Raw genomic sequence first — 23,647 nt, 5'->3', positions numbered from 1 at the left:
GAAAAAAGCAGCTAAGTAAAGAAAAACGAGTGGCCATCATTACTTTAAGAAATGAAGGTCAGTCAGTCAGCCTAAAAATTGGGAAAACTTTGAAAGTAAGGGCTATTTGACCATGAAGGAGAGTGATGCGCCAGATGACCTGGCCTCCACAGTCACCGGACCTGAACCCAATCGAGATGGTTTAGGGAGAGCTGGACCGCAGAGTGAAGGCAAAAGAGCCAACAAGTGCTAAGCATCTCTGGGAACTCCTTCAAGACTGTTGGAAGACCATTTCAATGGACTACCTCCTGAAGCTCATCAAGAGAATGCCAAGAGTGTGCAAAGCAGTAATCAAAGCAAAAGGTGCCTACTTTGAAGAACCTAGAATATGACATATTTTCAGTTGTTTCACACTTGTTTGTTATGTATATAATTCCACATGTGTTAATTCATAGTTTTGATGCCTTCATAGTCATGAAAATAAAGGAAACTCTTTGAATGAGAAGGTGTGTCCAAACTTTTGGTCTGTACTGTATATATATATATATATATATGTGCCTCCATTCTTACCTGTTTTGGGGGTGAAATTGCGGCCTGACACTACTTGGTCTGCCTGGACCAGCTGCCTCATGTGCCAATCCTCCTCAAGAGGTAGTGACCTGGTGTTCCCCTCGGGAAAGTCTATCCCCACCATCAGGGGTACTGTAAAGAATGAGGGGCTCACTTAGACAATGCCCTTAGAGGAGGTAGGACACATGGCACAGTGGGTTCATACCTGCTGGTTTGTGACAGTACACTCAGGCCATGGACCCTGCTGGTCATGCCAAGTCTGTTGCTCAGGAACTGTTATATGAGATGAGACGTCAGAGCGAACAACAGGACTTTCTGATGCAAATTATCTCTCCTACAGCTATTGCAAGGTCGCCAGTCGCTGTTACCCCTGCAATACCCATACCGGTGAATCTGGATTTGTGTGCCACAGGTGTGTAACTTCCTCTGCCATCACGCTATGGTGGAGATCCAAAAACCTGTTGTGGCTTCCTGAACAGTTACATAGTTAATACGGTTGAAAAAAGACATAAGTCCATCAAGTTCAACCAAGGGATAGTTGGGGGCGCGAATCCAAGAAGGAAGTGAGATGTTTCTACACATTTTCATAAGCATTTAAGGGGTTGTCCGAGTTTTTTTTTTTTTTTTTTGTATGTTTCTAACTAGACAAATGAAAGGACTTTACAATTCACTTACTTTATCTCCAGTTGCTGGTTTCTCAGATTTCACTGAGGGCACCATGACCTGTGATGTCAGCTTCTCTCCCTGCTCTGATGATGATTCCTGCACAAGCCTGAAAGAGCAGATGTGTGTCTGTACATGAGACATCACTGTGCTGGCCACGCCCCCCTGCACTGCCGGCTGCTGCTTATTGCTCTCTCCCTTCATTCTTAACCCCTTCAGCTGCACAGACTCAGGGCTGAAGGCCAGTGGCGTAGGGATCGCCATAGCAACCATAGCAGTGGCTATGGGCCCTAAGCCACTGGGGGCCCGTCCGGACCGCATTGTGTGTTTTTTTTATTTTTTTTATTAACACACTACACACAGGCAGCCAGGCAGTGGTGTAACTACCAGGGAAGCAGGGGAAGCAGCTGCTTCGGCGCCCCGGCAGCGTGTGTGACAGTTTATTTTCGAGTTAGTTAAATATCAATTCTTGTCTTAATGTTCAGGGCCTCTTCATAGCAGCAGCGGCTGACCAGGCCCCCTCGCTAATGTGATCTAATCTTACTGTCTCCTAAAGTCTCCTGATGTGTCTGGGATTCGACAGCTGCCCAAACACACCCAGCACTGCTATATCTCTATATGACAGCTGTCCCAGCACACTCAGCTCTGCTTTATCTCTATATGACAGCTGTCCCAGCACACTCAGCTCTGCTTTATCTCTATATATGAGCAGCTGTCATGTACACTTATCCAGCTATAACAGTAGAAGTCTCATATTTTTTCACTCAGCAGCAAGGCAGCTCTTATGGTCTTGTGGTTAAGTGCTTTGCCTCTGATACAGAAGGTTGTGGGTTCAAATCCCAGCATAAACTTTTCTGAAATACAAGCACTGACTCCATATATGGACATACAGGGCGGGACACAGGAAGAGGCTGCATCGCATCGCTGACATGGAGGTAAGTAGAAGTGTTTATTATTAATACCCGACTGTTACTGCCATGGGGGGAGCGGGGGGGCACTTGATACTGGCACATGGGGGAGGGGGGTTGGCACCTGATAATGGCACATGGGGGGGGAGAGAGGCACCTGATACTGGCACAACTCAACTTTGGTTTCATCTGTCCACAGAATATTTTGCCAGTACTGCTGTGGAACATCCAGGTGCTTTTGTGCAAACTGTAAACGTGCAGCAATGTTTTTTTGGACAGCAGTGGCTTCCTCTGTGGTATCCTCCCATGAAATCCATTCTTGTTTAGTGTTTTACGTATCGTAGATTTACTAACAGGGATGTTAGCATATGCCAGAGACTTTTGTAAGTCTTTAGCTGACAGTCTAGGATTCTTCTTCACCTCATTGAGCATTCTGCGCTGTGCTCTTGCAGTCATCTTTACAGGAAGGCCACTCTTAGGGAGAGTAGCAGTAGTGCTGAAATTTCTCCATTTATAGACAATTTGTCTTACTGTGGACTGATCAACAAGGCAAGGCATTTGGAGATACTTTTATAACCCTTTCCAGCTTTATACAAGTCAAGAATTCTGAATCGTAGGTCTTCTGAGAGCTCTTTTGTGCGAGGCATCATTCACATCAGGCAATGCTTCTTGTGAAAAGCAAACTCAGAACTGGTGTGTGTTTTTTTATAGGGCAGGGCAGCTGTAACCAACACCTCCAATCTCATCTCATTGATTGGACTACAGTTGGTTGACACCTCACTCCAATTAGCTGTTGGAGATGTCATTAGTCTAGGGGTTCACATACTTTTTCCGCCTGCACTGTGAATGTTTACATGGTATGTTCAATAAAAACATGGTAACATTTAATTCTTTGTATGCTATTAGTTTAAGCAGACTGTGATTGTCTATTGTTGTGACTTAAATGAAGATCAGATCACATTTTATGACCAATTTGTGCAGAAATCAATATAATTCCAAAGGGTTCACATACTTTTTCTTGAAACTGTATATATATATATATATATATATATATATATATATAACCTAAAACTTGCTTAGCTCAGTTATATATTGCTGCCCATCAGATTTACAGTGCTATATTTTTTTTTTTTCATAATTCGGACAACCCCTTTAATGTCATTTGCTTTCAAGAATTCATCTAAACCCTTTTTAAAACTGGCCACTGTTCCTGCTGTGACCATGTCCTGAGGAAGTCTTTTCCACAGATTCACAGTTCTTACAGTAAAGAAGCTTTGACGCTTCTGGAGACTGAACTTTTTCTTCTCCAGTCAGAGACAGTGCCCCTTTGTCTTTTGAGGGCATTTGACATGGTTTTTCTCCGTATTTTTTGTATGGCCCATTCAGTGCCTGATCCACTTTAAGTTGTATGGGCAGAAGTTTCACACTGAGCAGTCCAAGGTGGCCTTCATTGTATCATTGTGATTTCTGATGAGGCCCTTGCTTGGGCAAATCCTATTTGGAAACATGGAGGTTCAGACACCACTAATCTGCAGTCTTTCCTGGCTACCTTCCGGCTGGTCTTTGAAGAGCCCAGCCACATGTCCTCCCCTGTATCAGCTATGCTGCCTTTACGACAGGATTTCTTGTCTGTGGGTCAGTACACATACAGTTTCATACCCTGGCTGCCGAACTTCCATATAACAATGAGGCTCAACTGGTTAGATTCTGCGTTGGCACTCTGGTCAGATTCTGCGTTGGGGATCATCCTGTCAGTTCACCTGCTTATCGGAGGTCCGACGTGCTTCCTCACCTACATTACCTGAAGACCTTCTTGGACTCCCGCAGAAGTATGCCAGTTTTGCAAATGTCTTCAATAAAAAAAGAGGCCGAGACCCTGCCTCCTGACCGTTCATATGATTGTCCGATTGACCTTCTGCCTGGTGCCACTCCTTCTCGTGGTCGAGTCTACCCAATCTCGCTTCCTGAGACCCAAATGATGTCTGTTTACATCAAAGAGAATCTCAAAAGGGGGTTTATCCAGAAATCTACTTCACCAGCCGGTGCTGGGTTCTTCTTTATACAGAAGCAAGATTGATTCTTACATCCCTGTATCGACTATCAAGGTCTGAATAAGGTCACGGTCAAGAATCGATACCATCTTCCGCTAATTTCTGAACTTTTTGACAGGATCCGGGGAGCTAAGGTCTTCACAAAATTAGACCTGCGTGGTGCATACAACCTTATCCGCATTTAAAAGGGCGATGAGTGGAAGACTGCTTTCAACACTCGTGATGGTCACTACAAGTATCCCGTCATGCCCTTCCATCTGTGTGATGCTCCCGCGGTATTCCAGGGGTTGGTAAACAACATCTTCCAGGATCTGCTCTATGTCTGTGTGAAAGTGTACCTGAATGATGTACTGATCTATTCTCCAGATCTGACCACTCACCAGCATGTACATTTAGTTTTACAGTGGTTGAGAGAGAATTGACTTTATGACAAACTCGAGAAATGCATCTTTGAAAAATCTACTGTACCGCTAATCTCAGATGCTAAGTTGCGGATGGATCCTGAAAAATTTAATGTGGTAGTGGACTGGCCCCACCCACAGTCTTCGCTCCAAACAGCGCTTCCTTGGATTTGCTCATTTCTATCATCAGTTCATCCCGATTTTTTTATCTCTTACATCTCCGATCTCCGCTCTTACTAAGAAAGGGGTGAATGTCACAATCTGAACTCCTGAGGCTGAAGCCGCTTTGGTGTAATTAAAGAGGTCCTTTGCTGCTATCTTCAGCACATGCGCCCGGCACCCTCACTGGCCGGGATCGCATCGCGCCTGCGCACAGTCTCCTTCTCAGAGAGACTGTGCGCAGTCTCTCTGAGAATGAGACTGTGCGCAGGCGCGATGCGATCCCGGCCAGTGAGGGTGCCGGGCGCATGCGCTGAAGATAGCCGGGGACACTAGTAGCTGCCCAGCGCCGCCCAGCAAAGTGAATATTGATGAGCTGGGCGGCGCTTCAAACGGCAGTTGTGGCGAGGCTGGCTGGGCGCAAGCTGAGGTGAAACACCGCCCCTTGGGCAGATTGAACCCGATTCCAGCAGGTTATAAAACTTCACATTACTGTAGTTATAAGGTGGACAGGGGGGATACTTACATGATTCTTATACACTTCATAAGACCAGTACGGTCATATATATACCTTAATATGCTTTTTGGCCCTGTCAGTGTCCCTTTAAGCTTCACTTTCGCCAGGCCGAGAAGAACATCAAGGCGGATGCTCTGTCTTGGTCAATTGACTTCTCCCACCAGCAGAAGGAGCCCCAGTACATTGTAAATCCTGCTGGTTTAATCACCGTGGCCCTGTCCTGGTCAGAGACATCCCTCCTGGGAGGAGATCTGTGGCAGGCACAGCACTATGAAGTGCCTTTTGCGCTGTGGCATTAGAAGAATTTTGATATATCTGACTTTTAGTCTAATCAGACTGTCTATTACTCTGTAATTCCTCTAGCGCCATTCTATGGAAACAGTAGGTTTAATGAGCACACTAAATGCTTGAAATAACTTCTTTATTAACTTCAACTTCTCTAGTCTTCATATATAACACTGCTGCCTCCGCAGCAGATAGTCCGCTATAAAGAAATGGTGGTGATGTGTTTACATGATCTGCCGGTAAATCTGCCATTCCTTGTTCTTCGGTAGGTCTACGTGCCTTTCTGCAGACTACACATTTACTTATATACAGTCAGGTCCATAAATATTGGGACATTTACACAATTCTACCATTTTTGGCTCTATACACCACCACAGTGGATTTGAAATGAAACGAACAAGATGTGCTTTAATTGCATACTGTCAGCTTTAATTTGAGGGTATTTACATCCAAATCAGGTAAACGGTGTAAGAATTACAACAGTTTGCATATGTGCCTCCCACTTGTTAAGGGACCAAAAGTAATGGGACAATTGGCTTCTCAGCTGTTCCATTGCCAGGTGTGTATTATTACCTCATTATCCCAATTACAATGAGCAGATAAAAGGTCCAGAGTTCATTTCAAGTGTGCTATTTGCATTTGGAATCTCTTGCTGTCAACTCTTAAGATGAGATCCAAAAAGCTGTCACTATCAGTGAAGCAAGCCATTATTAGGCAGAAAAAAAACAAAACACACCAATCAGAGAGATAGCAAAAACATTAGGCGTGGCCAAAACAACTGTTTGGAACATTCTTAAAAAGAAGGAACGCACTGGTGAGCTCAGCAACACCAAAAGACCCGTAAGACCACGGAAAACAACTGTGGTGGATGACCGAAGAATTCTTTCCCTGGTGAAGAAAACACCCTTTACAACAGTTGGCCAGATCAAGAACACTCTCCAGGAGGTAGGTGTATGTGTGTCAAAGTCAATAATCAAGAGAAGACTTCACCAGAGTGAATACAGAGGGTTCACCACAAGATGTAAACCATTGGTGAGCCTCAAAAACAGGAAGGCCAGATTAGAGTTTGCCAAACAACATCTAAAAAAGACTTCACAGTTCTGGAACAACATCCTATGGACAGATGAGGCCAAGATCAACTTGTATTAGATTGTGATGGCTCATCTCGTTGCTCTATATGGAGCGGGTGCTTCAACCAATATAGACACACCCTGTCTATGAAGCAAAGAAATAAATATAAAATATAGGTTGGTTGTGCACACCTCATACGGAATATGTATATATATACACAGAGGCTTCCTTATATATGTATTAAATATTTATTATACATATATAACAATGTATTAAATATAAAAACTCTGATGTTCAAAATAGTCGTCAAGGGAAGATCTTGATATATAGTGACTGTAGTGAGATATAACTCTAATATGATTCGATCCTTGGGATGATTGTCTCTTAATAGAACCTAATATTTCACAGATGAACTATTAGTGAAAAAAATATATACAAATTTAATAAATATTTGTCATAATGAATCCAAAATGACACTACCATATGATATGTGCAAACCGTGCAAAATTATGTGCAAAATTATGTGAACCTGCAAAAGGAAAATAATGTGAACCTGCAAAAGAAAAATAATGTGAACCTGCAAAAGGAAAATAATGTGAACCTGCAAAAGGAAAATAAGTCCATCCACAATTGGGCTGTCGGAGGTGCAAAACTTACATCAAATGGGCACAATTATAGATAATATAGCCACAATCGGGTTAAAACCGCAATAGTATTAATAGCAGTCCGCGATGTTCCCACTACACTATAAAAGACAATTATGTATTATCCAACAGTGATGGGAATTATATGTCATCCGTCAATATTATGACCACAGTATTTGAAATATGAAAAAAATATATATAACGTTAATATTTATAATAAATAGAGATAAAAATAAAAATAAAAGTAGGTTCCATCCAGCAAGTCAGCAATAATGCTACGGTGAGCAGTTGTACTTTATCCAATAGTAGTCCAGATTATATCCCATCCAGCAGTATTATAATTGCAAAAGTATTGTGGCTGCAAAGGTACAAAAATTATGGTTCCTCCAGCAGAAACCGCATTAGAAACCGCACTGTGATGTTAGGAACTGCACTATGATGTACAACCGCACTGTGATGTGCAAGGATTAACTTTATCCAGCAGTTTTGTTCAAATTTTGTGAGATTTCAATGTCTATTACAATTGAGTACTCCCAAATATGTTGCTATGTGTTATTTCTCCACATGGGTTACTATACACAATGTATCGATATGTCGGATCTCTCCAATTGAAATATCATATAAGTGCAGGTTCTGACATGTGGTCTTGCGATTGCAGTCTATAAACCGCTTGTTGATGTTAGTTACTCACAGTTAGTTGTCTCCGGTTTTAGATCCTGGTGTGGGCAGCCTGATAATATTGCACTGTTAGTGTCTGTGGCCGCGGCGTCCCACGTGCCTACAGAGCTCGCAGTACTTGTGCCTTCCGGACTGTTCTCACCGATGCAGGATGATCGCAGGGCTCAAGATGCAGGCTAGCCTTTATGTAGCTTTAGTTGATATCAGGTGCCGCATCAGGAAAATGCTTGATTAGAGCGCTCTTAAAGACATGGGGGTCCAGTGCTGGTAAACGGTATCTGGCCGGGGGTCCTCTCTCACCAAACGCGTTTCGGAGATCTCAGTAGAGGACCCCCGGCCAGATACCGTTTACCAGCACTAGACCCCCATGTCCTTAAGAGCACTCTAATCAAGCATTTTCCTGATGCGGCACCTGATATCAACTACAGCTACATAAAGGTTAGCCTGCATCTTGAGCCCTGCGATCAACCTGCATCGGTGAGAACAGTCCGGAAGGCACAAGTACTGCGAGCTCTGTAGGCACGTGGGACGCCACGGCCACAGACACTAACAGTGCGATATTATCAGGCTGCCCACACCAGGATCTAAAACTAGAGACAACTAACTGTGAGTAACTAACATCAACAAGCCGGTTTATAGACTGCAATCGCAAGACCACATGTCGGAACCTGCACTTATGATATTTCAATTGAAGAGATCCGACATATCGATACATTGTGTATAGTAACCCATGTGGAGAAATAACACATAGCAACATATTTGGGAGTACTCAATTGTAATAGACATTGAAATCTCACGAAATTTGAACAAAACTGCTGGATAAAGTTAATCCTTGCACATCACAGTGCGGTTGTACATCATAGTGCGGTTCCTAACATCACAGTGCGGTTTCTAATGCGGTTTCTGCTGGAGGAACCATAACTTTTGTACCTTTGCAGTCACAATACTTTTGCAATTATAATACTGCTGGATGAGATATAATCTAGACTACTATTGGATAAAGTACAACTGCTCACCGTAGCATTATTGCTGACTTGCTGGATGGAACCTAATCTTATTTTTATTTTTATTTTTATCTCTATTTATTATAAATATTAACTTTATATATATTTTTTTCATATTTCAAATACTGTGGTCATAATATTGACGGATGACATATAATTCCCATCACTGTTGGATAATACATAATTGTCTTTTATAGTGTAGTGGGAACATCGCGGACCTGCTATTAATACTATTGCGGTTTTAACCCCATTGTGGCTATATTATCTATAATTGTGCCCATTTGATGTAAGTTTTGCACCTCCGAGAGCCCAATTGTGGATGGACTTATTTTCCTTTTGCAGGTTCACATTATTTTCCTTTTGCAGGTTCACATAATTTTGCATGGTTTGTACATATCATATTGTAGTGTCATTTTGGATTCATTATAACAAATATTTATTAATTTTGTATATATTTTTTTCACTAATAGTTCATCGGTGAAATATTAGGTTCTATTAAGAGACAATCATCCCAAGGATCGAATCATATTAGAGTTATATCTCACTACAGTCACTATATATCAAGAGCTTCCCTTGACGACTATTTTGAACATCAGAGTTTTTATATTTAATACATTGTTATATATGTATAATAAATATTTAATACATATAAAAGGAAGGCTCTGTGTATATATATACATATTCTGTATGAGGTGTGCGCAACCAACCTATATTTTATATTTATTTCAAGATCAACTTGTACCAGAGTGATGGGAAGAGAAGAGTATGGAGAAGGAAAGGAACTGCTCATGATCCTAAGCATACCACCTCATCAGTGAAGCATGGTGTTGGTAGTGTTATGGCGTGGGCATGTATGGCTGCCAATGGAACTGGTTGTCTTGTATTTATTGATGATGTGACTGCTGACAAAAGCAGCAGGATGAATTCTGAAGTGTTTCGGGCAATATTATCTGCTCATATTCAGCCAAATGCTTCAGAACTCATTGGACGGTGCTTCACAGTGCAGATGGACAATGACCCAAAGCATACTGCAAAAGCAACCAAAGAGTTTTTTAAGGGAAAGAAGTGGAATGTTATGCAATGGCCAAGTCAATCACCTGACCTGAATCCGATTGAGCATGCATTTCATTTGCTAAAGACAAAACTAAAGGGAAAATGCCCCAAGAACAAGCAGGAACTGAAGACAGTTGCAGTAGAGGCCTGGCAGAGCATCACCAGGGAGGAAACCCTGCGTCTGGCGATGTCTATGCGTTCCAGACTTCAGGCTGTAATTGACTGCAAAGGATTTGCAACCAAGTATTAAAAAGTTAAAGTTTGATTTATGATTATTATTATGTCCCATTACTTTTGGTCCCTTAACAAGTGGGAGGCACATTTCAAATCCATTGTGGTGGTGTATAGAGCCAAAAATGTTAGAATTGTGTCGATGTCTCTATATTTATGGACCTGACTGTACTTTGCTATAACTTTGCTTCCTTTCAGAATCCAGTAACCACCTTCTCTCAAACAGCATTGGGTAAAGCTTCTTCCTTGATGCAAGGATTTGTTGCGGTAGGGATCAATAATCAATCTTGTGAAAGTTAGAGATGTTGCGAGCATAAAAATTTTCGTTCGCGAACGGCAAACGCGAATTTCCGCAAATGTTCGCGAACGGGTGAACCAGGCAAACCGCCATTGACTTCAATAGGCAGGCGAATTTTAAAACCCAGAAGGGACTCTTTCTGGCCACAATAGTGAATGAAAATTTGTTTCAAGGGGACTAACACCTGGACTGTGGCATGCCGGAGGGGGATCCATGGCAAAACTCCCATGGAAAATTGCGTAGTTGACGCAGAGTCTGGTTTTAATCCATAAAGGGCATAAATGACCTAACATTCATAAATTGTTTGGAATAACGTGCTTTAAAACATCAGGTATGATGTTGTATCGATCAGGTAGTGTAAGGGTTACGCCCACTTCACAATGACAGACCAAACTATGACAGACCAAACTCCCCGTTTAACGCACCGCAAACAACTGCAAACAGTCCATTTGCTCGACCGCAAACTCCCCATTTGCACAAGGTTGGATACCAAGCTAGCCATGTCCCGTTCCTTGTCCTCACTGACGTCATTGAAGGTCTCTTCCTCCACCCAGCCACGTACAACACCAAGGGTCCCCGAAAGGTGACAACAAGCCCCCTGGGACGCCTGATGTGGTTGGTATTCCACCTCCTCAAAGCCACCTTCCTCCTCTGACTCCCCTTCTTCAGACTCCTCTCTCTGCATTGCCGCAGTCCAGCAATCGACGACGACAAGGCTGCTTCTGGTGGTGATGGTGACCACAACTCTTCCTCTTCATACTCATCTACGGCCTGATCCAGCACTCTTCGCAGGGCACGCTCCAGAAAAAACGCATATGGGATGAGGTCGATGATGTTGCCTTGGGTTTGACTGACCAGCTTTGTCACTTCCGCAAAAAGACGCATGAGCCTACAGCCATTGTGCATGAGCGTTCAGTAACGCGGCCAAAAAATACCCAGCTCCGCAGAGGCTGTCCTCTTTTTTTTTTATTAAAAAAAATCTGTTCTTACCAGTTTAATCTCTGTTTTGTCCCCTATCAGGGGCCGGTGTATGGAATAGATTTTAGGAACCGGGAGATGGAAAAAGATGCTTGGTTGTTCCTCTTACTTCCAATTTGGGGCACTGCACGTGCGCCGTGCAATGTACTTTGCAATCCCAATATGAGTGGTATGTTAAGTAGTACTATTCCTATCAGTTTAATCCCTGTTACGTCCCCTATCAGGGGCCGGTGTATGGAATAGATTTTAGGAACCGGGAGATGGAAAAAGATGCTTGGTCGGTCCTATTACTTCCAATTTGGGGCACTGCATGTGCGCTGTGCAATGTACTGTGCAATCCCAATATGAGTGGTATGTTAAGTAGTACTATTTCTATCAGTTTAATCCCTGTTACGTCCCCTATCAGGGGCTGGTCTATGGAATAGATTTTAGGAACTGGGAGATGGAAAAAGATGCTTGGTTGGTCCTCCTACTTCCAATTTGGGGCACTGCGCATGCGCCGTGCAATGTACTGTGCCACCAGATATAAGTGGTGTTTTAAGTAGTACTATTCCTATCAGTTTAATCCCTGTTACGTCCCCTATCAGGGGACGTGTATCGAATAGATTTTAGACCACCGCAAAGAGTTGTCAATAGTTGACACACTCATGACATAAATTTTATTCCTCTATGCGGCAATCTTAGTGTAGTGATGGCTGTGCTAGTGCGCACGTTTGGGAGATTGCAGGCGATGGCGGTTTTTCAAAGCCTATGGTCGTGCTGAGGTAGTTCAGTGACAGTTAAGTGACCCAGAAAACAATAAATCTGCAGTGTGGGCCCATTTTTGGCCTAGAAGGCTTTAATGATCACCTTAGATGATCACAAAGAAAATTAATGTTTTTTCTATGCAAAATTATCCAGCCGATAGCTTTTGGTCTGTTCCCAATGAAGCAACGACCTTCTCATCTGGGGTATGCCAACATTGCTATTGCCAACACACTCATAGAGGTGATCGCTTCATTGTGATACGCAAGCCCCTTCACCACAACAAGGTAATGATCACGAAGGGGAATTGACACTTGTATGTGCCTTTTTTTTTTTCGTTTTGTTTTTGCAGCCACAGTGCAGCACCAGAGGCCAGAAAAATTTGGCATGTACAGTCGTGGCCAAAAGTTTTGAGAATTACATACAGTAAATATTGGAAATTGGAAAAGTTGCTGCTTAAGTTTTTATAATAGCAATTTGCATATACTCCAGAATGTTATGAAGAGTGATCAGATGAATTGCATAGTCCTTCTTTGCCATGAAAATTAACTTAATCCCCCAAAAACTTTCCACTGCATTTCATTGCTGTCATTAAAGGACTGTCACAAGGGTGTCAAGAACCACGCCTGACTCCGTTATACCCGGGGTCAGGAAGTCGCAGCAGTTGGCTGCGCGCTCTATGTAAGATAGGGCTGTTTCCTTATGGTAGCTTTCTGGGTTTGCTTTGCAAACCCGTTTGGCTCACTCAGGGATCCGTAGCTCCTTCTCCTCAGCTGTTCCTTGTCCAGCACTCCCAAACCTCCTTATATTCCCCTCTCACACTTCTCTGGTTGCCAGATATAGAGCTTCCTGCCTGGACATCTATTCTGACCCTCTGGAGCTGTGTTGCTGCGTTCTCTGGTTGTTGATCCAGAACGCTACCCTCCGGATCCCTGTTGGACCTTTGTGGACTGCTGTGGTCGCCCACCTGGGTGTATGTGTTTGTCTGTATTGTCTGTCCTCTCCCTGGTGTTTCCCTCTTAGTTCAGTAATGCGGACTAGCGATCCCACCGGCCCGTTCACTATCTAGGGCTCATTTTAGGGAAAGCCAGGGTTTAGGCACGTGATCGCCGCACGGGTGAGGAACCTGTCTAGGGACGTCAGGGCAGTCAGGTGCCAGCTGCAAGGTGAGTCAGGGGTCACCACCTTACCCTCTCCCTTGGGCAGGGCTTTCCCTTTTCCCTCCCTGTGCGTGACGCCGGTCATTACATTATATCTGGCCCTTATTTTTGTGTAGGTAAAAAAAAAAAAAAAAAAATTTTGGAGGTGGCAGGATTGAAGGCGTCGGTCCTCCAGCAACAGCAGCAATTACAACAGACCGCAAGCCCAGCGGTTGCTACTGGTAACCAGGTTGTTGCGGAACCCAAGGTCCCTCTCCCTGACAGATTTTCTGGGGGAAGGGACAAGTATTTGACATTCCGTGAGGCCTGTAAATTATACTTTAAACTGCGCCCTTACTCCTCTGGTAATGAAGAACAGCGGGTGGGGGTTGTTATTTCCCTGCTGCAGGGGGACCCGCTGTCCTGGGCGTTCTCTTTACCTACTGATTCCCAGGCACTTCGGTCAGTGGATGAGTTTTTCGGGGCCTTGGGTCTCACATATGACGACCCTGACCGAGTCGCACTGGCTGAATCAAGATTACGGAGACTCCTACAAGGAGAGCGGCCGGTAGAGGAATATTGCTCTGACTTCCGTAGGTGGGCTACGGATACCCAATGGAACGACCTGGCTCTCAGGAGTCAGTTCTGCTCTGGGTTATCCGAAAGGGTTAAGGATGCGCTTGCATTATATGAGACCCCCTTTTCCCTTGATGCGGTTATGTCCCTTTCTATAGATAGACGCCTTAGGGACAGGTTGAAAAAACCAGAGCCATTGGTAACCCCTCCCAAGCAGCAGTTAGTCTGTACGGACTTAGACGAGCCTATGCAGCTAGGAGGAACTACTCGTCAGGTCCGTCCTCCTGAGGCTCGCCGTAGGCGTGTTTTTTTTTTTTTTTTGTGGGGAGAGGGGTCATTTCATTAATGTCTGTCCTTCTTTCCTCAGAACACCGTCGGAAAACTACTAACCCCAGGCTGTGGGGAGGATGTCAGCCAGGGGGTATACGTTTCCTCCATACGTACATCGCAATTTGTGTTGCCAGCGGTTGTTGTTTGTGGTGATAAGACAGAGACTATTTCTTTCTTTCTAGACAGTGGAGCAGGGGTAAATTTGATAGATGCCCATTTTGCCCGCACTATGGGTTTGTCTCTCTGTACGCTACAGAGACCTATTCCCATATTTGCTATTGATTCTGCTCCTCTGTCTCAGAGAAACCTCACCCACATTGTTCATAATTTACACCTTCGGGTAGGGGACCACCATAACGAGATGCTTTCATGTTATGTTCTGGAGGGGCTTCCCACTCCGGTAGTTCTGGGTCTTCCCTGGTTGGTAGCGCACAATCCAGTGGTGGATTGGCAGGCCAGGGAGATATTGGAGTGGAGTGAACAGTGCAGAGAAAATTGCTTAAATAGCAATTGCTTAGTCGCCTCCATAACTACCCTACCTACATTTATTTCGGATTTTGAGGAAGTTTTTTCTGAAAAGGGTTGTCAGAAGTTACCACTTCATCGTCCTTATGATTGCCCGGTTAACCTTATTGCCGGCGCAAAATTACCCAAGACCAGGTTATATAATCTTTCAGGTCCAGAGAGACAAGCCATGAAAGATTATATCTCCGAGAGTTTGGCTAAGGGACACATCAGACCCTCTTCTTCACCCGTGGCTGCAGGGTTTTTCTTCGTTAAAAAGAAAGATGGGGGCCTGCGTCCTTGCCTAGATTTTCGCGAATTAAATCGGATAACCATCCGAGACCCATACCCTCTTCCTCTCATTCCTGACCTGTTTAACCAGATTGCGGGTGCTAGGTGGTTCTCCAAACTTGATCTTAGGGGGGCCTACAATCTGATTCGTATTAAGGAGGGGGATGATTGGAAGACAGCTTTTAACACCCCTGAGGGGCATTATGAAAATCTAGTTATGCCTTTCGGTCTGACCAATGCTCCTGCCGTCTTTCAACATTTCGTTAATGACATTTTTAGTCATCTAATCGGCAGGTTTGTGGTAATATACCTAGATGATATTTTAATTTATTCGTCTGATCTGAGAACACATGAGGTGCATGTCAGACAAGTACTGCAGGTCCTACGGACGAATAAATTATATGCTAAAATTGAAAAATGTGTTCAGGAGATACAATTCCTAGGTTATTTTTTATCTGCTTCAGGTTTCCGTATGGATCCTAGGAAGGTCCAGGCAATTTTGGATTGGGATCTTCCTGAGAACCTCAAAGCACTACAACGTTTCTTGGGCTTCGCGAATTTCTATAGGAAATTCATTAAAAATTATTCACTTATTGTAAAACCCCTTACTGACATGACTAGGAAGGGGACTGATTTTTCTAAATGGTCTGACGCCGCTAAAGTTGCTTTTTCCTCTCTAAAAGAAAGGTTTACCTCAGCACCTGTACTAGTCCAACCTGATGTCTCTCAGCCATTTATTGTTGAAGTCGATGCATCAGAAGTGGGAGTGGGGGCTCTACTGTCTCAGGGTCCGTCTCCTGGCAAATGGCGTCCTTGTGCTTTCTTTTCTAAAAAACTATCTGCAGCAGAAAAGAACTACGATATTGGCAATAGGGAACTGTTAGCTATTAAACTTGCGTTTGAGGAGTGGCGTCACTTTTTAGAGGGGGCAGTCCACCCCGTCACTGTGATTACGGACCACAAAAATCTTCTGTACCTCGAATCAGCTAAGCGTCTCACCCCTAGACAGGCTAGGTGGTCGCTATTTTTTACCAGGTTTAACTTTGTGATTACCTATCGTCCTGGGGCAAAGAATACCAAGGCTGATGCACTATCTCGTTGTTTCCCTGGAGGGGGTAATGTGAGTGATCCGGTGCCCATTCTTCAAAGAGGAGTGGTTGTTTCTGCGGTACACTCTGTTCTGGAGGGGAAGGTGTTAGAGGCCCAGGGGGACGCCCCGGTCTCTTGCCCCTCAGAGAAATTGTTTGTACCGTTGAACCTACGTTTCGAATTATTAAAGGAACATCATAATTCGGCACTTGCTGGGCACCCGGGTAGTAAAGCAACCTTGGAGCTATTGTCTCGTCGTTTTTGGTGGCCAAGGTTGCGTCAGGATGTATTGGATTTTGTGTCTTCTTGTTCTACCTGTGCGCGCGCAAAAGTTTCACATACACGTCCTGCAGGGTCTCTATTACCACTCGTCATTCCCAATAGATCATGGACACATCTGTCAATGGATTTTATTACTGACTTACGTTTGTCTGCGGGTAAAACAGTTATTTTGGTAGTAGTGGACAGGTTTAGCAAAATGGTACACTTCATTGCGTTACCCGCACTACCTAATGCTAAAACTCTTGCTCAGGTATTCGTCAGTGAGATCGTGAAGCTTCACGGGGTCCCCTCCGATGTTGTTTCGGATCGGGGTACCCAGATGTTTTGTGTCTGAAAACCAAGAGGTGTGGTCATCATATTTACCGTTAGCTGAGTTTGCCATAAATAATCGTCGTCAGGAATCCACTGGCAAGTCACCATTTCTTGGTGCATATGGTTTTCATCCCCAATTCTGTACTTTCAAAGAGGGGGGGTCTTCTGGGGTTCCCGAAGAGGAACGGTTTTCGTCATCTCTTTCATCGGTATGGCAGAAGGTGCAAGCTAACTTGAAAAATATGGGAGGTAAATACAAATGCATGGCTGATAAGAGACGGTCGCCAGGTCCGGACCTAGGAGTGAATGACTATGTGTGGTTGTCTACTAGGAATATTAAAATGAAGGTTCCCTCTTGGAAACTGGGTCCTAGGTTTATTGGTCCTTACAAAATTGGAGCCATCATCAACCCCGTGGCTTTTCGCCTGGAGTTAACTCAGACTTTTAAAATCCATAATGTCTTTCATAAGTCGTTACTCAAAAAATATGTTCCACCTCTAGAACTGTCACCGCTGCCACCCCCTCCTGTTGTCGTGGATGGTAATCTAGAATTTCAGATATCCAAAATTATTAATTCTCGTCGGGTCCGCTGCTCTCTTCAATATCTGGTGCATTGGAGAGGTTACGGTCCCGAGGAAAGAATGTGGGTTCCTGCGTCTGAGGTAAACGCCGACAGGCTAGTTCGCCTTTTTCATGCCTCTCATCCTGAGAGACCTGGTCCTGAGTGTCTGGAGGCCCCTCGTAGAGAGGGGGGTACTGTCACAGGGTGTCAAGAACCACGCCTGACTCCGTTATACCCGGGGTCAGGAAGTCGCAGCGGTTGGCTGCGCGCTCTATGTAAGATAGGGCTGTTTCCTTATGGTAGCTTTCTGGGTTTGCTTTGCAAACCCGTTTGGCTCACTCAGGGATCCGTAGCTCCTTCTCCTCAGCTGTTCATTGTCCAGCACTCCCAAACCTCCTTATATTCCCCTCTCACACTTCTCTGGTTGCCAGATATAGAGCTTCCTGCCTGGACATCTATTCTGACCCTCTGGAGCTGTGTTGCTGCGTTCTCTGGTTGTTGATCCAGAACGCTACCCTCCGGATCCCTGTTGGACCTTTGTGGACTGCTGTGGTCGCCCACCTGGGTGTATGTGTTTGTCTGTATTGTCTGTCCTCTCCCTGGTGTTTCCCTCTTAGTTCAGTGGTGCGGACTAGCGATCCCACCGGCCCGTTCACTATCTAGTGCTCATTTCAGGGAAAGCCAGGGTTTAGGCACGTGATCGCCGCACGGGTGAGGAACCCGTCTAGGGACGTCAGGGCAGTCAGGTGCCAGCTGCAAGGTGAGTCAGGGGTCACCACCTTACCCTCTCCCTTGGGCAGGGCTTTCCCTTTTCCCTCCCTGTGCGTGACGCCGGTCATTACAAAGACCTGCTGAGATCATTTCAGTAATCGTCTTGTTAACTCAGGTGAGAATGTTGACGAGCATAAGGCTGGAGATCATTATGTCAGGCTGATTGGGTTAAAATGGCAGACTTGACATGTTAAAAGGAGGGTGATGCTTGAAATCATTGTTCTTCCATTTTTAACCATGGTGACCTGCAAAGAAACGCGTGCAGCCATCATTGCGTTGCATAAAAATGGCTTCACAGGCAAGGATATTGTGGCTACTAAGATTGCACCTCAATCAACAATTTATAGGATCATCAAGAACTTAAAGGAAAGAGGTTCAATTCTTGTTAAGAAGGCTTCAGGGCGTGCAAGAAAGTCCAGCAAGCGCCAGGATCATCTCCTAAAGAGGATTCAGCTGCGGGATCGGAGTGCCACCAGTGCAGAGCTTACTCAGGAATGGCAGCAGGCAGGTGTGAGCGCATCTGCACGCACAGTGAGGCAAAGACTTTTGGAAGATGGCCTGGTGTCAAGAAGGCCAGCAAAGAAGCCACTTCTCTCCAAAAAAAAACCATCAAGGACAGATTGATTTTCTGCAGAAAGTATGGTGAATGGACTGCTGAGGACTAGGGCAAAGTCATATTCTCTGATGAAGCCTCTTTCCGATTGTTTGGGGCATCTGGAAAAAGGCTTGTCCGGAGAAGAAAAGGTGAGCGCTACCATCAGTCCTGTGTCATGCCAACAGTAAAGCATCCTGAGACCATTCATGTGTGAGGTTACTTCTCATCCAAGGGAGTGGGCTCACTCACAATTTTGCCCAAAAACACAACCATGAATAAAGAATGGTACCAAAACACCCTCCAACAGCAACTTCTTCCAACAATCCAACAACAGTTTGGTGAAGAACAATGCATTTTCCAGCACGATGTAGCACCGTGCCATAAGGCAAAAGTGATAACTAAGTGGCTCGGGGACCAAAACGTTGACATTTTGGGTCCATGGCCTGGAAACTCCCCAGATCTTAATCCCATTGAGAACTTGTGGTCAATCCTCAAGAGGCGGGTGGACAAACAAAAACCCACTAATTCTGACAAACTCCAAGAAGTGATTATGAAAGAATGGGTTGCTATCAGTCAGGAATTGGCCTAGAAGTTGATTGAGAGCATGCCCAGTCGAATTGCAGAGGTCCTGAAAAAGAAGGGCCAACACTGCAAATACTGACTCTTTACATAAATGTCATGTAATTGTCGATAAAAGCCTTTGAAACGTATGAAGTGCGTGTAATTATATTTCACTACATCACAGAAACAACTGAAACAAAGATCTAAAAGCAGTTTAGCAGCAAACTTTGTGAAAACTAATATTTGTGTCATTCTCAAAACTTTTGGCCACGACTGTACACATGCCTGAAAAATTAGGTATTGTTGCAGCCACTGCTGTAGCAGCGGCCAGAAAAATTGATGTTTTCCAGGCAGAAAGTGCACTAAAACATTGCGGCTTGAACCCTAGTTGGTGGCGGAGAAGTCACGCAAGTCATCCGGCATGCAGAGATAAAATACAGCAGCGTGTGGAACATTTTTAGTCCAAGGCATCTCATCTCATCAGGCCTTTTTTAGTCAAATGTATCGCCCACTGTCAGTCCCTTTGGGATCCATGCCTCATTCATCTTAATAAAGGTGAGGTAATCCAGACTTTTTTGACCTGGACGACTTTTCTTCTCAGTGACAATACCTCCTGCTGCACTGAAGGTCCTTTCTGAAAGGATACTTGAAGCGGGGCAGGCCAGAAGTTCTATCGCAAATTGGGATAGCTCAGGCCACAGGTCAAGCCTGCACACCCAGTAGTCAAGGGGTTCATCGCTCCTCAGAGTGTCGATATCTGCAGTTAAGGCGAGGTAGTCTGCTACCTGTCGGTCGAGTCGTTCTCTGAGGGTGGACCCCGAAGGGCTGTGGCGATGCGTAGGACTTAAAAAGCTCTGCATGTCCTCCATCAACAACACGTCTGTAAAGCTTCCTGTCCTTGCCGGCGTGGTCGTGGTAGGAGGAGGATTACTTTCACCTCTTCCCCTGTTAGATTCCCGTTGTGCTGTGACATCACCCTTATACGCTGTGTAAAGCATACTTTTTAACTTGTTTTGGAACTGCTGCATCCTTTCCGACTTCCGGTAATTCGGTAACATTTCAGCCACTTTCTGCTTATACCGGGGGTCTAGTAGTGTGGCCACCCAGTACAGGTCGTTCTCCTTCAGCCTTTTTATATGAGGGTCCCTCAACAGGCACGACAGCATGAAAGACCCCATTTGCACAAAGTTGGATGCCGAGCTACTCATCTCCCGTTCCTCGTCCTCACAGATCTCACTGAAGGTCTGTTCTTCCCCCCAGCCACGTACAACACCACGAGTACCAGATAGGTGACAACGCGTACCCTGGGATGCCTGCTGTGGTTGGTCTTCCTCCTCCTCAAAGCCACATTCCTCCTCTGACTCCTCTTCCTCAGACTCCTCTTCCAGCGTTGCCGCAGGTCCAGCAAGTGATGCTGATAAGGCTGTTTCTGGTGGTGATGGTGACCACAACTCTTCCTCTTCGCGCTCATCTACGGCCTGATCCAGCACTCTTCACAGGGCACGCTCCAGGAAGAAAACAAATGGGATGATGTTGCTGATGGTGCCTTCGGTGCGACTGACTAGGTTTGTCACCTCCTCAAAAGGACGCATGAGCCTACAGGAATTGCGCATAAGCGTCCAGTAACGTAGCCAAAAAATACCCAGATCCGCAGAGGCTGTCCTAGCACCCCGGTCATACAAATACTCGTTGACGGCTTTTTCTTGTTGGAGCAGGCGGTCGAACATTAGGAGTATTGAACTCCAACGTGTCGGGCTGTCGCATATCAAGCGCCTCACTGGCATGTTGTTTCACCGCTGAATATCTGAAAAGTGCGCCAATGCCATGTAGGAACACCTGAAATGGCCACACACCTTCCTGGCCTGCTTGAGGACGTCCTGTAAGCCTGGGTACTTATGCACAAAGTGTTGTACGATCAGATTCAACATATGTGCCATGCACGGCACATGTGTCAACTTGCCCAAATTCAATGCCGCCAACAAATTGCTTCCGTTGTCACACACCACTTTGCCGATCTCCAGTTGGTGCAGAGTCAGCCACTGATCCACCTGTGCGTTCAGGGCAGACAGGAGTGCTGGTCCGGTGTGAGTCTCTGCTTTCAGGCAAGTCAACCCCAAGACGGCGTGACACTGTCGTATCCGGGATGTGGAAAAGGCCCTGGGGAGCTGGGGGGGTGCAGTTGATGTGGAGCAAGACGCAGCAGCAGAAGAGGACTCAGCCGAGGAGGTTAGCGAAGAGGATGGAGTAGGAGGAGTAGAGGAGGTGGCAGCAGGCCTGCCTGCAAGTCGTGGCGGTGTCACCAACTCCTCTGCAGAGCCACGCATTCCATGCTTGGCAGCCATCAGCAGGTTTACCCAATGCACAGTGTACGTGATATACCTGCCCTGACCGTGTTTTGCAGACCAGGTATCAGTGGTCAGATGGACCCTTGCCCCAACACTGTGTGCCAGACATGCCATGACTTCCTTTTCCACAATAGAGTACAGGTTGGGGATTGCCTTTTGTGGAAAGAAATTTCGGTCGGGTACCTTCCACTGCGGTGTCCCAATAGCTACAAATTTTTTGAAGGCCTCAGACTCCACCAGCTTGTATGGTAAAAGCTGGCGGGCTAAGAGTTCCGACAAGCCAGCTGTCAGACGCCGGGCAAGGGGGTGACTCTGTGACATTGGCTTCTTACGCTCAAACATTTCCTTGACAGACACCTGACTGTGGGCAGATGAGCAGGAACTGCTCAAGGCGAGAGGCGGAGTGGCGGGTGGTTGAGAGGGGGCAAGGAGGACAGTAGTGGTTGACGTGGCTGAAGATGCTGGACCAGGAGGAGGATACAAACACAAAAAGGGGATCAGCACATCCCAATGCGTAGGTGCACGTGGCTAGTGTGGCTGCAAATATACATTTAACAAACACATAGGGCAACAGCACTCTACAAACCAAAAGTAGAGTACAAAAGTATATTACATTGTAAATGCTATGCTAATAACTTAGAGATGCTTAGCAAATACATTTTGTACAAAATCATTTGAGCCCGTCTGCCGCACGCCAAGGTGATCTCTATAAGACGGGTCCTAACACTAAAGCTCACCTGTTGGGTGCCATAACAGCGACCATGCAACAGCACTCTACAAACCAGGAGGAGGATGGTGGCTTTGAGTTTGTGTGCTGCTTGTACTCGTCATCATGTGTTGATCCCATAGGCGTTTGTGATGTGAGATCATGTGCCTTCGCAAAGCAGTTGTACCTAGGTGGGTGTTGGACTTCACACGACTCAGTTTCTTTTGGCACAGGTTGCAAATGGCATCGCTGTTATCAGAGGCAAACACACAAAAAAAATGCCACACTGCTAAGCTTTGCAATGTCTGTATTCTGGTGGTGGCAACAGCATGCGTTGATTGGCGTGCTGTTTGGCTGACCCGGGGTGCCGATACATGCTGTCTGACTGTGCCACTAGCTCCTTGCGACGACCTCCCCCTGCTTCCAACTCGTCTCCTCCTCCTGTCTGTCTCCCCATCTGAACTTTCCCCCTGTTCTTCTTCTCTTCGAGCGGGCACCCACGTGACATCCACAGACACATCGTCATCATCAACCGCTTCACTTGTATCTGACAACTCAGCAAAGGAAGCAGCAGCGGGTACAACATCATCATCATCACACCGTACATCCATCTGTGTAATGCTGCCTGACTGAGACATATCCCTGTTATCTACATTCTCTGGCAATAATGGTTGCGCATCACTCATTTCTTCCAACTGATGTGTAAATAACTCCTCTGACAGATCAAGTGAAGCAGCTGTGGTGCTAGTGTTGGTGGTGGCGGCAGGCGGGCGAGTGGTAACTTGTAAGGTGCCCGAAGCTGAGCTGGAGGAGGATGGTGCGTCAAGGTTCCGAGCGGAAGCTGTAGACGATTGGGTGTACTGTGTTAGCCAGTCAACTATGTCCACAGAACTTTTCGAGTTCAGGGTACGTGGGCTCTGAACATTGGGTATTATTCTAGGGCAAAAGGAAATCACAGCACCACGACTACGACGGCCCCTGCGGTGTGGCCTGCCTCTGCCAGTCATTTTTTTTAGATTAGTTGTACTATGCGTGAAAGCTACTGTGACACCAGATATGAGTGGTGGCACTGGGCACTGGGCACTGGCAGTAGTTGACACAGTACACGCTGTAGGCCTGACACACAAGCTTGCAGGCAACTGAAATTATATTACAGTCAAAAAATTGTTGTTGTTTTTTAAATGTAATCTACTGTGACACCAGATATGAGTGGTGGCACTGGGCACTGGCAGTAGTTGATACAGTACAGCATGTACACGCTTGCAGGCAACTGCAATTATATTACAGTCAAAACTTTTTATTTTATTTTATGTAATCTACTGTGACACCAGATATAAGTGGTGGCACTGG

The 23,647-nt window shown here is 45.4% G+C and overlaps 1 protein-coding gene and 1 pseudogene across 1 annotated transcript in view; both read left to right on the top strand.

The window, feature by feature from the left end:
• DDR2 (discoidin domain receptor tyrosine kinase 2) overlaps positions 1 to 23,647 on the top strand; it is a 1,651,236-nt gene that overhangs the window by 877,021 nt on the left and 750,568 nt on the right. The window lies entirely within an intron of this gene.
• LOC120979966 lies at positions 11,466 to 11,643 on the top strand (annotated as a pseudogene).

The sequence above is a fragment of the Bufo bufo genome, chromosome 9, assembly GCF_905171765.1.
Source record: "Bufo bufo chromosome 9, aBufBuf1.1, whole genome shotgun sequence".
NCBI classification, from domain to species: domain Eukaryota; kingdom Metazoa; phylum Chordata; class Amphibia; order Anura; family Bufonidae; genus Bufo; species Bufo bufo.
Note: the sequence above shows the minus strand (reverse complement) of the source record. Positions and strands in the feature narration are given on the sequence as shown.